This window comes from Triturus cristatus, chromosome 8 (assembly GCF_964204655.1).
Source record: "Triturus cristatus chromosome 8, aTriCri1.1, whole genome shotgun sequence".
Classification (NCBI taxonomy): domain Eukaryota; kingdom Metazoa; phylum Chordata; class Amphibia; order Caudata; family Salamandridae; genus Triturus; species Triturus cristatus.
In genome coordinates this window covers 44033978-44050244 of record NC_140591.1, presented here as the reverse complement: position 1 = coordinate 44050244, position 16267 = coordinate 44033978, and the positions used below count along the sequence as shown (strand labels likewise).

At 48.2% G+C, this 16267-nt stretch overlaps 1 protein-coding gene across 5 annotated transcripts in view; it reads left to right on the top strand.

Moving 5' to 3' along the window:
• Nucleotides 1–16267, top strand: part of LOC146799971 (uncharacterized) — a 104098-nt gene that overhangs the window by 20399 nt on the left and 67432 nt on the right. The window lies entirely within an intron of this gene.

Genomic DNA, 16267 nt, shown 5'->3' with positions numbered 1-16267 from the left:
TGCGCTGCTGCGCACTTCCTGGAGTCAGGAGCAACAAGTCGGCGTCTCACTGTATGCCTCCCCAGCAGGTGAGTCCGTCTGATAATGGGTTTTGCAGCGGCCGGTCGGTCCGAGCTTTAAGAAAATATTATTAACTGTGATTCTGCATGCAGTGGTCTGGATTCAGTGAGCGTGGGGGCAGGGTTAAATGTGTGGCATGTTAACAATTTACAATAAGGCGGGAACCTCTCCTTTTGCAATCTAGCAATGGAACCAGTATATCGTGAAAACACGAGGAAAGGAAGTTTACAATAGACATTGACCTTTACTTTGTCTCTGCTTTTATGGACGAGGTCGCATTTGGGGGCACGAAGCAAACGATAATACTTTAAACACTTACAGAAAATGAAGCCTTGAAAGATTATTGCGTGCGCTGTTAATAGAAACATTTTTTAAATTGTATTGTTTTCCTGCTGTTAAACAAATCAAGCTAAAGTCGAATAAAGGAAACGCCACATAATGCAGAAGGCAGAAAGTATCTTCGTAATCTAGGCAATGCTATGTGTGCAGCGTATTTCACACTGTTCACTGAGATGTGGGCCTCTCTTGGCGTCTGAAACATTGCACTGTCCACATTTTTGCCCAAGATGAGATCTCCTTTACCAATACCCTCCCCCATAGTCTTTTTTGCCTTTTCCTTATTCCGTTACCTCCCCCTCGGCTCCACGGCTTCTAGCTTAATTAGTGCCCACACTTTATCTTTCAATCTTGCCAGTGCTGCAGAGGAAATGCCTCACGTCTGTGTCAATTTTTATAGGCGTAATCCTGTCAAAAAAGGGGTTTTCTCCACATTTAGGGCTCATTTCTGTTAGCCTGTACCTTTATTTGGTTGCATTTCTCGTCTCCTGTACCTACTGTAAACAGCCCTCACCATGCACAGTTCTCTAGCAGTTTGTGCTAAATTAGCAAAGCCATTGTAATGAAGCAGTAGGGAAGGCCTAATTTATGCGCCAGGGAAGGTCTAAATTACGCAGCAGGGTTGACTAAATTATGTGGCCACAAAAAATTAGAATTATGTAGCATAATGCAGCAAATTTTCGTTGATAGTATTACTTCTTTATTTTGACATCTGTACACCTTAACACTATATAAATGTTTTGCCTCATTACTTTAAGATTAAGACCCAAATACAGCAATAGCAGTCACTACTTCTGATGGGCTTTTCACTGTGTGGCAGGACATGTTACCCCCTTTTTAGTAACTTGATCTGTTTGAGCTAGTATCAACATTCAAATATGCAGTTTAGGCAGCATGTGTTGAATTATATGGCACATTATGTGGAAAACTCCTCAGCTGTAGAATCTCATAATTAGAGTGGCTCTGTATATATTAATCACACGGGAGCTGTCACCAGTGGGGGACCATATTTCATTTGCAACGATATTAAATGGCAAAACTTGCAGAAGCGCGCTCAATATAAAGCAGAAATTATCAAAATATAAATTTGTATAAATTATATAAATCATGTTCCAACCTCAGAATTTTATGCAGCCGCTGTAGTGATGCATTTTTGTTGCACAGTTACGTCAGCAGTAAAAACGAGCCCATACCAGATCTAAGGAAAAGTGGCTCTTCCGCCTGTGTGAATATTCGTCCTATGTAGACATAAAGGTTTGTTTTTCTTTCCCTACATGATTTGCCAATGGGTGTTTTCCTATGTGCCTGTCTTTGTGCCTTCTTTATGCATGTGCCCATTTTCAAATATCCAAGTTAGTATCATCCCATGGACCCTCTTAATGCTCAGCTTCTGAAATAAAGAAACTGATTGCAAAAGTTGCTGCAACGTTAAAACCGTTTTTCACCAGGCTTCCCAATGCTCGTATATCAGCTTCCTGCAACAGAATTATAGGATTTCCCAGAAGATAACGCACACATTTCGGTGGGCAGTGGGGAGCTGGGGACACTGGAAAGAGAGAGACTTGGATTTTAAAGAAAAAACTGAGTACTTTACAAATCTCAGTGAGACAAACTTGCACATCTATTGCTGATCTGCACTCCTTCATGTTAGGGAAGCTTACTCTGCTGGTGCCATTACTAACCAGTACTGTGCACAAGAGAACCCTGTACTGCTACTGCCAGTGTTGCATGTGCTCTGTGTGGTTGAAGAATGTGGAGATGTAGCAGTGAGTGTACAATAATATAATCACACCACACCTGCCCAGGAGTGTAAAAGCAGAGATTGATTTAACTGCCCATTACTTTCTCTTGTGTATTCGTACTTGTGGATACTGCTTCAGTGAACTAAACACCTCTGCTATGTGATTTTTGCTGCCCCATGAACAGTTCATAAACTCTGCCGAGAAGTGGTTATTCCCATCCACACATTTATCAGAGCATGATTTGAAACTGGACAGCTATGAGTTGGCCCTAGGACTGAGAACACCCTTTTGCCCTACAGGTTCATATTCCGGCACATTCTATGCCAAATACGCTCCAAGAAATGTAGTCCATTACCAGCCTGCACTCTGCCTTTAGGTACTATTTCTCTAAATTTGAAAATTTGTCACATGCATACTGGTTACTAATTGAGTGCAGTGCACACTGACACATCTGCACACATGCTGTACATCCAGCCCGTACAACAGTTGAATTTAAGGGTGTATGACCATGCACTGCACAATTGGACTTGCATTTGAAGTATACTTTCCACAGTATATTGCACTGATTCCCGTGCAGGTTCTCTCCGTGCAGACCCACCTCACTTATTTATGGAATAGGTGGGGCAAGCAGATATTTTCCCAGGACAAGTAGATTTGTGTAACATTTTGTCCATTGGCCAAGTAGATTTTTGTAAAATGTCCACACCCCTGGTGTGGGCTTTATCGAGGTGCAATGACGTAAATTAGGCGCTATATACAGAATAATGCAATAGGGATGTGAAATGAATCGAAATTATGTAATGTTTCTGAAATGTTTGAGAACAAGCATATGTATATTCTTGCACTGCGCTTTCGGTTATGGCAGAGATGTGGGCACCTTGCCATTCTAAGCATGCTTTTTTCACTTTAAGCACAGCGCACTTACATATTTGTGGATTTCTCTGTGGCGCACTGAAATGCACCCTGGGCACTTTGCTTACGGGAGAGTGCAATTGGGAAGTGAAATATATTAATATTTCTTTTGGGAATGTACAGGGATATTTTTGCACTGCATTTTAGTTTATGGCATGGTATATCTTCAGTTAGGCTTCCTTCGGCACTGCGTTTTAGGTTGAACTGCCTATGTTGAAACCCAGGACTTAGATGAGGGTACATGAAGATCACTTGAGAATTGACTCATTTAATGCCAATGGGCTGAATAATAAGCGTATGGCACGGGCAATTGAAGATTGGGTGAAAGGACAGTCACCAGATGTAGTGCTTATTCAAGAGAGACACTTTTGCAATAAAAGGGAGTCAAAGTACAATATGTTTAAGCAGTGGGCAGGGCTTAAGTGTATGTCCGGGAGTATTAGCTGGGTCCGGTGGCTTAGTGGACTAATGCGCCCAATTTGGGGGTTCTGTGTTTGACCTCATGCTCACCGGTTCAAATCCTGGTAAGTCCACTCAGCCTTTCATCCTTCTGAGGTCGATAACATCAATACCATTGATTTGGGTAACAATAAACATCTGTTATTCAGCGAGAAGATACACTTGGTTGATTGTGCGCGTTACAAATATTTATGTTGTGTTATCTCGAGCTCAAGTGCTGCCCATAGGGGGGTTGCAATTTATATAAATAGATATTTCCTGTTCCATGTTGGCTTCTCCCAAACAGATAAAGATAGGAGGTGGGTTCTGGGAAGCGGATTACTTAATAATGTTAGCGTTACAATAGCCACAGTCTACGCTCCGATGTTAGACGATCCAGCCCCACTGGTAGAGCACTATCAGATATTGTTGACCATCCAGGGAAATTGATTAGGGGGGGGATTTCAATCATTTTCTTTGGAATCCAGAGCTAGACTCTACATCTCATACTCGTAAGCAGAATAAGCTGCAAATGGCCAGAGTCATGTCAGACAATATTCACCCTTTCCATGCGCACGACACCCGGGAGCAGTCGTGCGCAACAGTGCTCGTGTGCGCAGGATGGCTCTTGGCCATCCTGACACATGGCACCGGAAATCCCTCTGGTGCAGGCACAAGAGGGATTTCTTTTTCTTTACCAAAGCCTCGGGAGCTGGGGAAGAGCTTCCCTAGTTCCCGAGGCCCCCGTGATTTCTATGAAATGACGATCAGCGCGCACGTCGCGCTGATGTAATTTCATAGAAACTGAAATGAGCCTTTAGGAGGGCGAACCCCCACTAGACACCAGGGAGGGGGAGCGCCCCTTGGGCAAGGGCCTTTGCTCCCCCCCCAAAAATATTGTCCCATATCAGTCTTTCTGCCCCCCGGGGGGGCAGAAAGCCCACTAGACGCCAGGGATTTTTGGGGAGCAGTTTCAATGAGGGCGGGGCCTGCCCTAAACGGCATGCCAATGCCCATACCCCCCGCCACAACTACAGCCTTTCTGTCCCCCCCCCCGGAGGCAGATGGGGGCAGTAGCCCCCAATTAGCCCCACCCGTGGGGGGGGGGGGGTTAGAAAGCCTACTAGCCACCAGGGATTATTTTGGGGGTAATTTTAATCGGGTAGGAGCTGCCCAAAACGGGCAAGCCAACGCCCCAACCCCCGTCACAATTACAGTCTTTCTGCCCCCCTGGGAGGCAGATGGGGCCGTAGCCCCCAATCTTCCCCCCCCCCCCGGGGGGAGGCATAAAGCCCACTAGAAGCCAGGGACTTTTTTTTAGGCAATTTGAATTAGGGTGGGGGCTGCCCCAAACGGGCAAGGCAATGCCCCCACCCCACCCGTAAAAATTCCAGTCTTTTTTGTCCCCCCGGGGGGCATATGGGCGCAGTAGCCCCCAATCTGCCCCGCTCCCCCCCCTGGGGGGCATAAAGCCCACTAGAAACCAGGAAAATCTTTTTGTATTCATGTATGGGTGGGGGCTGAACAAAATGGGCATGACAATACCCCCACCCCTCCAAGAGAAATTCCAGAGGGCGGGCAGAAAGCCCACCAAGCGCCAGCAATTACGCTGGCTTTTTTTTTTATACGTGGGGGCTGCCCAGAATGGGCATACCAATGCCCCCATCCCCAAAAAAATAGCCACAGTCTTTCTGCCCCCCCTTGGGGACATGTCCTTGATCCACTCACGCAAGTGAGGTGCCATTTTTATCGGGAGACTTGGGGGAACGCTGGGTGGTAGGACATTTGTGGATCAATGCAGATTCCAGAACTTTACCACACAGAAATTTGATGAACAAGCATTTGCAATGCAATAGGTCTCGCATTTACACGAGTTTAAGGTATCGGCATTGTAAATGAAAACGCCTTTTATTGATGGGTTATTGTTTTTAAACAAAAATAAAAGGCATTGTTATTTGCAATGTCAATAGCTCAAACTTGCGTAAATGCGAGACCTATTGCATTGCAAATATATGTAGTATATACTAAAAGATCTGTAGGTATGTGGAGTGATGTAGTATGATGTATGATCTAAATAATGCAGAGGCAATAGCTGTTGAGTTTATTTTAACCTTTAGAAATAAGTCAAGCTGTCACTTCAGGGGTTTTACATTTGCAATGCCAGTAGCTCAAACGTTTAGTAAAGTGAGACCTAATGCATTGCAAAAGCTTGTGGAGAGGGCGGCTCGCTGAGAGCTGGATGCTTGTTTACTTGGCAGTGGCATTGCTGTCCTGTGTGTGGTGGAATGCTTTGCCATACAGATAGTTCAACAAGAAAGCTTTTACACGCCAATATGAATGGGCACTGACGTGATGATGAATAAAACCCTCAACCCCCTTCCTGCTGGGGGCAGGCTGGGCAAAGCAAACTTCACACAAAGCTGCTGCACCTGAGGCGAGTCACCCAGACAGGCTACAAATGCAGAGTAAATAAAAACACTCAGATTTTTGCGATTCACCATTAACAAAAGAACTGATTTTCTGTAAAGGGTGAATGACATGAGGGACTGATGCGTGTTAGTCGCAATGTTTAAAATGTGACTAAGGGGCACAGAAAGACATGACAAAGTTTAACAGAAAACAAAAACCACAACAAAAAAATCAACCTGCAAGTTTGTAAAAGTGGGCTGTATTTGTGAGGGAGATGTATACTATAAATGATCATTGTGAGTGCACTGGTTAAGAGCAACCCAAGCTACCCCTGGGCTACAGGAAGTGTGAGGAGGGAACAGGCAGCAGTTGAGCCACGTTACAGAGCAGTGAGTGCAGCACGCAGCTGCAGCTATGAGGAGGCGATCAGGGGCGTGCAACAGACGCCATGTTGATTTGTAAAGTTTAAATGGCCCACCCCTCTTAACCTATTTTGCATAACGTGGCAGTTTCCAGCTGAATGCCCGATTTTTAGGGGGATATAGGAAGAGCTGCTTAGGTTTCTGTCAGCACCGCTTGAGATTTGGCAGAGCACCTTAATTATCTTGTCAAACATTTGTAAATGTTCAGTCCGGACATGTTTTAACCTTTTACTACCAAGCAATGGAGCTCTTGACAAAGGTTTCACCCCATACATCTAGGAGTAAATCTTAGAACTACACGTACCATAATGCAATACCATGGTGGCAAAAAAAAAAACAAGGTGGATTGAAAGAGTACTAGTGACGCACAGTCACTTTGGGAAGGTGGTACACACCGATACACCCACAGCACTTCTGTGTGTTGCAAATGAGAAAATCCAGAAAACGGGAAAGGATCAGAAAAAACAAACAGATGAATAAAGTTCAACAAGTGAAACCAGCTCTACACGCTCACCCCCGAGATAATAAAAGAACAAAATGAAAAAGAACAAAACATCACTGCCTGCTCTTCGGGGTCATTGTGTGGCATTTATAAGGCAGAAACATTTATTATTATTATTATTATTATTCGGAGTTTTGTATAGCGCCTGGTTACCAATAGGCATCCCAGCGCTTGCCGGCACATACCGCTACTGCAAGGATGAGGGGATTACACAGCGAACAAAAAAGTTTTTAGGAGTTTACGAAACCGAAGGAGACTGACTTCCGAGCGCAGCTGTAGGGGCAATGAGTTCCACAGAGAGGCCACATTTATTGAAAATCTTCTGCCCCCGGTTCTTGCCTTCTTCACCCTGCCAACCTGAAGGAGATGTTGATGATCAGAGCGGAGAGAACGAGAGGCCTTATAGGGCTGGACCAATTCCTCCAGAATAGGTGGACCTACCCCATGCAAAACTTTATGGGCGATACAGAGTGACTTAAATTTCACCCTGTCCCTCACCGGGAGCCAGTGCAATGCCCTCAGCGCCGGGCGAGCAGATTGACATCTAGGGAGACCCGTCAGGAGCCTGGCAGCCGCGTTCTGCACTTGCTGAAGTTTGTTCAAAGTAGCCTCGGGAGCGCCCAGAAAGAGCGCATTACTGAAATCCAGTCGCGAGATGATAAGTCCCTGGATGAGAAGCCTACGAGTGGCTACTGGGAGCAAAGGCAGAATCTTCTGGGCTGAGCGGAGCAGGCCGAAGCATACGCCAGCAGTTTTTTTGGCATGGATTTTAAACGATAGGTCCTGCTCCAGCCATACCCCCAGGCTCTTGATCTCCTGCTTGGGGGGGGGTACCGGTCCAAGACAGTCAGGCCAGCTGCTGGGGGACAAAGATGGAGAAGAGTTCCCCAGCAGCATCAATTCCGTCTTGGAACCATTTAACTTTAGGGCTGAGCTGCACATCCACGTGTAGATCTTACCAAGGCACGTGTGCAGCCGGTCGGGATGGTGCGCCGATTGGGAAAGGCCAACCACCAGCTGAGTATCATCAGCGTAGCTGATGATTTTAATACCCAGCGGCAGTACCACACTCTCCAGGGGGGCCATGTAAACGTTAAATAAGGTAGGGCTCAATGAAGAGCCCTGTGGCACACCACACTGGAGAGGAGATGCAGCGGATTTTTCCTGGCCTTCCCAGACCTCAAATGAGCGACCTTCCAAAAAGGAGGCGAACCACTTGAGGACCAGACCCGTAATCCCCACCCCCGAGAGCCGTTGGAGAAGCACCTGATGGTCCACGGTGTCAAAAGCAGCGCTAAGATCCAGGAGGATCACTGCCACTGAGCCTCCCGAATCCAGCATGCTCCTCGCATTCTCCACAACGGCCAGCAGGGCGGTGTCAGTCCCCTGACCGGGGCGGAAACCCGTTTGGGAGTCGCCCAGAAGGGAGTTGGTTTCCAAGAAGTCCGAAAGGCGGCTGTTCACCAGCTTCTCAGCCACCTTACTGATACCTGGCAACAAGGAGATAGGCCGAAAGTTGGCGAGGTCGGCGGGATCAAGGTTAGGTTTTTTCAAAAGGGCCTTAACCACCGCCCCTTTCCAACTAGGGGGAACTACCCCCTGGGCGAGAGACAGGTTTATCAGGTCCGTCACAGGGCCACCAATTACAGATGACACCAGTTTAAGATATTTAATAGGTACTGGATCTTTCGGGGAGCCGCTCTTCATGGACCCCAAAGCCATCAAGACTTCCTCCTTAGTGACCGGACCCAGGGAGGCCAGCTCCACCGATTGCAACCTAAGATGGGAGGTAGAATTATCCCCCGAGGACGTGACCTCATCTAGCCGAGGAAGGGAGGCCAGTATACTGTCAATTTTGCTTTTGAAAAACGAGGCCAGTTCTGTACATTTTTTACGAGGGTCCTCGTGGATAACCTGAGGATCGGGGGCATTCAGTAGCTCCTTAATAACCCTGAATGACTCTTTAGACGAATTAGCCGCCGAGCCTATGCGCTCTTCAAAGAATCTTGATTTTGCCACCCGGATAGCGGCTTTATACCTGCTCAGGGCCACACGATATTCTGTACGACTTGCTTCACTCCAGTCTCTCCTCCAGGACCGCTCTAGCCTCTTGCATCCCTTCCTCAGGGTTCTGAGTTCTGGCGAATACCAGGGTGCAGAGCCCATTCGCTTCCCCTTCGTAAGTTGTTTCTTTTTGGGTAAGAGAATATCCAAAGATTCCACGAGCCAGGTGTAAAAGGTAGCATCGGCAGCTATTGGATTAGCTCCCAGAGGGGGCTGCGTGGCCTTCAAGTGTGCCACCCAGGTGTCAACTGGGAGCCTCGACCAGGCTCTCTCCAGAGTGTACGCCCGTGAGACCACTGCAGTTGGGCTATTGAATTGCCATGACGCGGACACCAGAAAATGGTCTGTCCAAGGCAAGGCAAGAGCCGGAGATGGAATAAGGTGGTCCAGGTTGGAAAGTATGGGATCAAGCAAGTGGCCCTTCTCATGTGTCATGCCCGAATTGGCCAAGTTAATTCCAAAAGATTTAAAATCATCGAGCAGATCCACTCCCGCGGCATTGGTGGGGTCCTCAAGATGTATATTGAAGTCCCCGAGGACAACAAAGTTGGCCGTTGAAGAGGCAAGGAGTGCAGTGGTTTCAAGGAGAGAATTAGAGAAGCTACCCAGGGGTCCAGGGGGACGGTAAATCAGCAAACCTACCAGACACACTGTAGGTGACAACCGAAGGGAGAACTGTAAGCTCTCACAGTCAGTCACCCCTCCATTCTGAATCTTACAGGCAAGAGTGTCTCTATAGAGAACTGCAATACCTCCTCCCCTCCCCTTAGGTCTATCAAGATGAACTATGTGAAAGCCCGGGGGGAGTGCTCTGACCATGTCTGGACCTGAGCTGGGGGAAAGCCAGGTCTCTGTAAGAAACAACACATCCAGCTCGTGGTCTAAGATCAGTGAATTAATTTCAATAGCGTGGCTCGGCAGGGACCGGCAATTTAGCAAAGCCATAGAAAGAGTAGATTTGACAGCCACTGAATTATGGCCGGAAGGACAGGCTCTACATGGTAAAAACGGAATAGTTACCATCTGTGAAAAGCCGCACCTAATGGGGTGTGGTGGACGCAACGACAATAGTGTGTCCCTCCCATAACGAAGCCTGGTCATAGATGGCGCCACAGAGTCGGGCATGATGACAGGCCCTGGGCCCGTCTGGGCCCGGACGGGCACAGAAGGGCTTGACTCTGGCGAAACTCCGGCGATATTCCGGCGATGACGCTGCGTGATGACGCTGCGCGTCAGCATGGTTGCCTTTATGCTCGCCAAGCGCGGGCTACTCGGATCACTAGAGCGCTACCTGCGCCTCACGCAATGTCCCCCCTCCCAAGATGGCCACCAACACGAGTCAGAGGGCAGGGACCCGCTAAAACGCGGTGATTGTCCAAGTTAAGATGCGAGTGAGGTGGCAGCAATGCGGGTATGCGGGTGGCTGACAATTAAAAGCAGGGGAGAACCAGAAAAACTAAACAGAAAATAAATGACAAAAACGGGACGATTTTTAAAATAGAATACAGCAGCAGCCAACAGCGGAGTAGCGGGAAGTGCGAGGCTATCCCAATGCAAGTGGTCAGATGTTATTTCCATCGTCAGCTGCAGTATGGATGTTTTCCCTTTAAGGCCTGAATTCAAAGCCCCAGTAAACGAATAAACATTTAAACCGACTCCAGAATATTCTAAAACATGCTAGCTCTGGTTAAGTCCTTCCTTATACAAACTGCTGCAGAGATACAGACAACAATTAAGGCATTGCCCGCACAAAACCTGTAATTTATATGAAGGAACATGGTACTGGCAGAAAAACTAAACACCATGATGCCCGGTCTGTATGCATACCCTCTTCTATAGGGTATAAGGAGAGGATGTGACCTAACGGCCAGAGCTGCTGACTCTGTAGCTGGGGAGCCAGATTCGAGCCTCGGCGCCAGATCAACATCATGTGGTTCGGGCAAATCACTTAATCCTCCTGTGCCTACCAAAAATGAATGTTCTCTACTGGTGCTTATGTGAAGTGCTCCGATACCTTAGGGTCGAATTCGTTCTGTATAAACCTGCATAAAATTAAGACGTGAGCTAGCAAAAACTCCCCTTTCACTTTAGAGGATCTTCACATCACCTCAGCCACAGACTACTGAATCCGTACCTAACTCAGCAACCCCACAAAGGGCTCCCTTGGGAGTTATCGCCTTTAATGCCCTATCTGAGTTAAAATCGCCTTTTAAGACTTTTGCTGACTGCCAGGGAGCTACGAAGTGCTTGTATACGGTCTGATGGGGCACCCGCGATTAAACACAATTTGTCTAAAATGATTGCCTACAAACGTTGAGTTCGAAGAGCAGTCCGTTAACAAAATGTAATATATACATTCATTTCCGTAAACATTATCCTTATTTAATAAAAACTTCAAGGATAACGTATATACATTTGCTTACTTCTCCGATTTGAAATGTTGCAAACAGAATTAAGTTTAGGATTTACACTGTCGGATCAATTTGTAGAACGCGAAAATACAAGAGACAACATAAGTTCCAGTCCTTACGGGGCAGATAACTAAACCATGAAGTAAAGCTCGATCTCAGCCGAACACAGAGTACGTTATGTTATGTTAAAACAATTTATTAAGCGCACAGCGACTCCAGCGAAGGAGCATCCCGGCGCCGAGACAAGGAGCAGTCATAACACAACATGGAGATAGTACCACAGAGAAGGACAGAAACGGGACAACTAAAATAAAAAGGTTTTTATGGCTCTGCGAAACGTCAACAAGTCCTCTATCAGCCGGATTTCAACTGGAAGGGTATTCCAGATTGACGCGGCTCGCACCCTGAAGGACCGGCCCCCCATCCTGCTGAGCCTAAATCTGGGGACAACAGCGAGAGCTTGACCCTGTGATCGAAGATTGCGGGTGGGAACATAAAAAGAAATGGTATTGGCCAGGATCTCAGGGCCTATGCCTCTGAGGATTTTAAAGGTCAAACACAAGACCTTGAAGACAATACGTTTCTTCACCGGAAGCCAGTGCAAGGAACGGATGACATGAGACACCGGGCAGAACTTAGGAAGTCCAACAATGGCTCTAGCAGCGGCATTCTGCACCCGCTGCAGCCGGGTTAGCTCAGCCTGATTAGCCCCCACCAGCAAAGAGCTAGCGTAATCCAGACGAGAGATGATAGTTGCCTGGACCACGAGCTGTCTGGTAGGGGCGTCAAAGAACTTAAGCACCGGCCGTAAGCCCCTTAGTAGACCGAAGCAACAAGCTGCAATTTTTTTAGTGTGACCTATGAATGTAAGACCAGCGTCTAACCAGACCCCAAGATTCTTCACCTCCGAAACTATGGTCGGAGTGGGGCCCAACTCATAAGGCCACCACTGATCGCCCCAGAGCTCCACTCCCTTCCCGACAACCATAACCTCAGTTTTTGTGGCATTGAGCTGGAGACAGTTAGCTGTCAACCAGCTAGCCACCGCCTTCAGTCCGGACTGAAACCTGGGGGCGTCCACAGCCGCATCCCCGCTGAGCGTAACCGCCAGCTGAGTATCATCGGCATATGAGACGCTTTGTAGACGGCAGTCAAACGCCGTTTGTTATTATCAGGTGCTAACCCAACTACCCACCAACTGCCAGCAGTGCAGGAAATATGATTTACAATTAGTAAAGTATTAAAGGTCACAGTAGCGTTACTGTTGAGCGTGCCTTCATAAAAGTGAAAGCGGCATGGGGCTGGAAAAATGAAATTAAATGATAGGGGGTACGTTTGGAAAAGCGTGAGGTGCGGGAGAGGGGGGGGTTGTGAGCAGAGATGTAGAAGTAAAAGCACGGCATCTATGAAGTGGGCACCATGCTGAGCTACAAAAGCACTGCAGTGAAACAAAACCAGACCAGTCTGGCGGAGCGTGGCGTGCGCGCTTGGCGGGGGAGCGCATTCCAGGCGGGGGAGCGGACCCTTTGAAGTACGATGCCAAACGGATTGCATGGCGGCACGATGCGCGTGATTGTGCGCGTGCTCGCCATGCAATCCGCTTTTCGGAGCACTTTTAAATGCCCCTTACTATAGTCTTGCTTTGCGATCGCAAGGCGAGACCTAAAAAGTGAATTTTTTCAGCTAAATTTGAGGTTTTTAGGGGATTCTGGGTAGGAGAATGTTGGGGGACCCACGCTAGCCATACCTCACTGGACTCAGGTTTCCCTAGATGGCCGCCGAGCCTCGGGCCAAAAACTAATGGGACCCCCCTTGCAAAACCAGGTTGGTACCATTTTTCTCGAAAGACTTTGGGGGACGCGAGGTGGGTGGAATTTTGTGGATACACGAAGATTCCAGATCACTGACATCCACGACAGCTTCTACACCACGACCGCCACAACCTTGCCGGACTCCACCCACCCTGCGAACACCACCCACACCGTCGGCCTGACCTCCTGGGCCAACGACGACGAGACACGCAAGGTCATGAACTCCATCCACTCGGGATCTCCGTCAGACCCGTGCCCACACCACGTATTCAACAAAGCAAACGCAGCCATCGCACCCCAACTACGAAAGGTCATCAACATCTCCTTCGAAACAGCGACATTCCCGGACAGCTGGAAGCACGCCGAAATCAACGCCCTCCTCAAGAAGCCCAAGGTGGACCCCAAGGACCTCAAGAACTTCCGGCCCATCTACCTACTCCTGTTCCCGACGAAGGTCATTGAGAAAATGGCCAACATGCAACTGACCCGCCACCTCGAAGACAACAACATCTTGGACCCCGAATTCAGACGAAACCTCAGCACCGAGACAGCCCTCATCGCCGCCACAGACGACATCCGGTGCCAACTAGACAACAGCGAAACATCAGCCCTCATCCTCCTAGACCTGTCAGCCGTCTTCGACACAGTCTGCCAACGCACTCTAAAGACACGTCTCCAAGAAGCCGGAATCCAAGAGAAGGCCCTCGATTGGACCACATCCTTCCTCTCCGGCAGAACCCAGAGCGTCCGCCTCCCACCCTTCCGATCCGAAGCCACCGACATCATCTGCGGCGTACCCCAGGGCTCATCCCGACGCTGTTCAACGTTTACATGTCCCCCCTCGCACAAATGGCCCGACAGCACGACCTCAACATCATCTCTGATGACACCCAGCTTATCCTCTCCCTCACCAAGGACCCGCACACCGCCAAAACCAACCTCCACGAGGGAATGAAGGCCGTCGCTGACTGGATGAGGAGCAGCCGTCTGAAGCTGAACTCGGACAAGACGGAGGTCCTCATCCTCGGACCCACCCACTCAGCCTGGGACGACTCCTGGGGGCCGACCACACTGGGAACAGCACCGACACCCACCGACCACGCACACAACCTAGGATTCATCCTCGACTCCTCCCTCTCCATGTCGAAGCAGGTCAGCGCCGTCTCCTTCTCCTGCTACAACACCCTCTGCAGGATCTACAAGTGGATTCCGACCTAAACCAGAAGAACAGTGACACAGGCCCTCGTCAGCAGCAGGCTGGACTACGGCAACGCACTCTACTCAGGAATCCCAGCCAAACACCTGCGTCGACTACAACACATCCAAAACGCCTCCGCCTGATTGATCCTCAACGTCCCTTGCCGCAGCCACATCACCCGCACCTGAGAGACCTACACTGGCTCCCCGTCAACAAGGGGATCACCTTCAAGCTCCTCACCCACGCACACAAATCACTCCACAACGCCAGACCGACCTACCTGAACAGCAGACTCAGCTTCTACACCCCCACCCGCCAGCTCCGCTTCGCCCTCGCCGCTGTCCCCCGCATCCAACGAAAGACTTCCGGCGGCAGATCTTTCTCCTACCTCGCCGCCTAGACCTGGAACACCCTCCCGACCTGACTACGGCAGACCCAAGACCTACTCCTCTTCAGAAGACTCCTCAAGACCTGAACTTTCCACCCCAGAAATGTGAGGAAAATTTGTTTTTTTGGGACACATTTTTAGGTTTGCAAGGGATTCTGGATAACAGAACCTGGTGAGAGCCAGTCAAGTCACCCCATCCTGGATTCCCCTGGGTGTTTTGGGACGATATTCTACAGTGCAGTGAATATTATAGTATCCAATATCAAAACATTCCTCAAGGGGCAGGCTCTCGGGCTCAGCTGAGAGCTAATACTATAATATTCACTAAACTCTAGAATCTTGTCCCATAATGCTTTGCTGGGCCTTTGGTTGGCATTGCATTTTTGCCCATAACTTTGTTTGGGGTGGTCCTAGGAGGATGGGACCACCACCGAATCGTTCAGCATGATATGCTCTTTTGTGTTCAAGGCTTCTGTTTGCCCTCCCCCTAGGTAAGGGGTGACCCCAAATTCATCACCTCTCTCATTGCCTGAAGTTTTTCAAAGTTCACTTTAGTGAATTGGTTATATGCTTTTTAGAATGTAAAGGTAAAGTTGATTTACCAAAGGGTTGTGGGTACAGTAGATAACTCCATTGCATAACGGAGTGGGAATTCTTGCATGAATTCCGTGTTGTTAATGAAAAGCGTAGTTATCAAATCTCCGCAACTTCCGCTAGCGGCGCGGAATTCATTGCCCAGGCTTAATTGAGATGACTCAGGGAGGCTTCTCATTTTTTATTTTTTTTATTTTTATAGGTTTTATATAGCGCTGGCTAGACCCACAGGTATCAGAGCGCTTTACATTGGTGAGAAGACAGTAATGGTTAAAACGCAATATTACAGCAACAAGGCAAAAACAATATGTCAACAGCATAGAATATCAACATAAAACAGAGGAGAAACGGCATGAAATTACACATATAATAAACAGATAAGCATTACAATAGCTACATACTTATATGACTGGGAAATTGGAGATCATGTGCTGGGTGCAGGATTAAGACCCCCGGTATTTATTCAGGAGGTGCATTTTGAGGTCTCTTTTGAAGCTGACTTAAGAAGGGTTACATCGTAGGTCTTTGGGGAGTGCATTCCAGATGTTAGGGGCATTTCCGGAGAAGGAGCGGGATTGTGTGGATTTCTTATTCAGCAGGGGTGGGACTAGGAAGAGAGCTTCTCAGAGGTTGTGAGCTGCTCGCTTTGCAGAGTTTGTTGGCGAGGTATGGTGGTGTGTTTTGATAGAGGACTTTGTGTGCAATGCACGCTGTTTTGAATGCGGATCTGCCATTGATGGGGAGCCAGTTGAGAGTTCTGAGGGCAGGGGAGATGTGGTCGAAACGTTTGCAGCCGGTGATGAGTTTTATCTGCAAGGTTGAGTATAGATTTGAGTGGAGCTAGGTGGACCTTGGGGATTCTGGTGAGGATGGCGTTACCGTAATCAGTTTGTGAAAGGACAAGTGACTGAACTACTAAAGCCATCAATTGGAATAAAGGGTTTATTTTCTTGAGATGATTGAGAGTGAAGAGGGCTCCT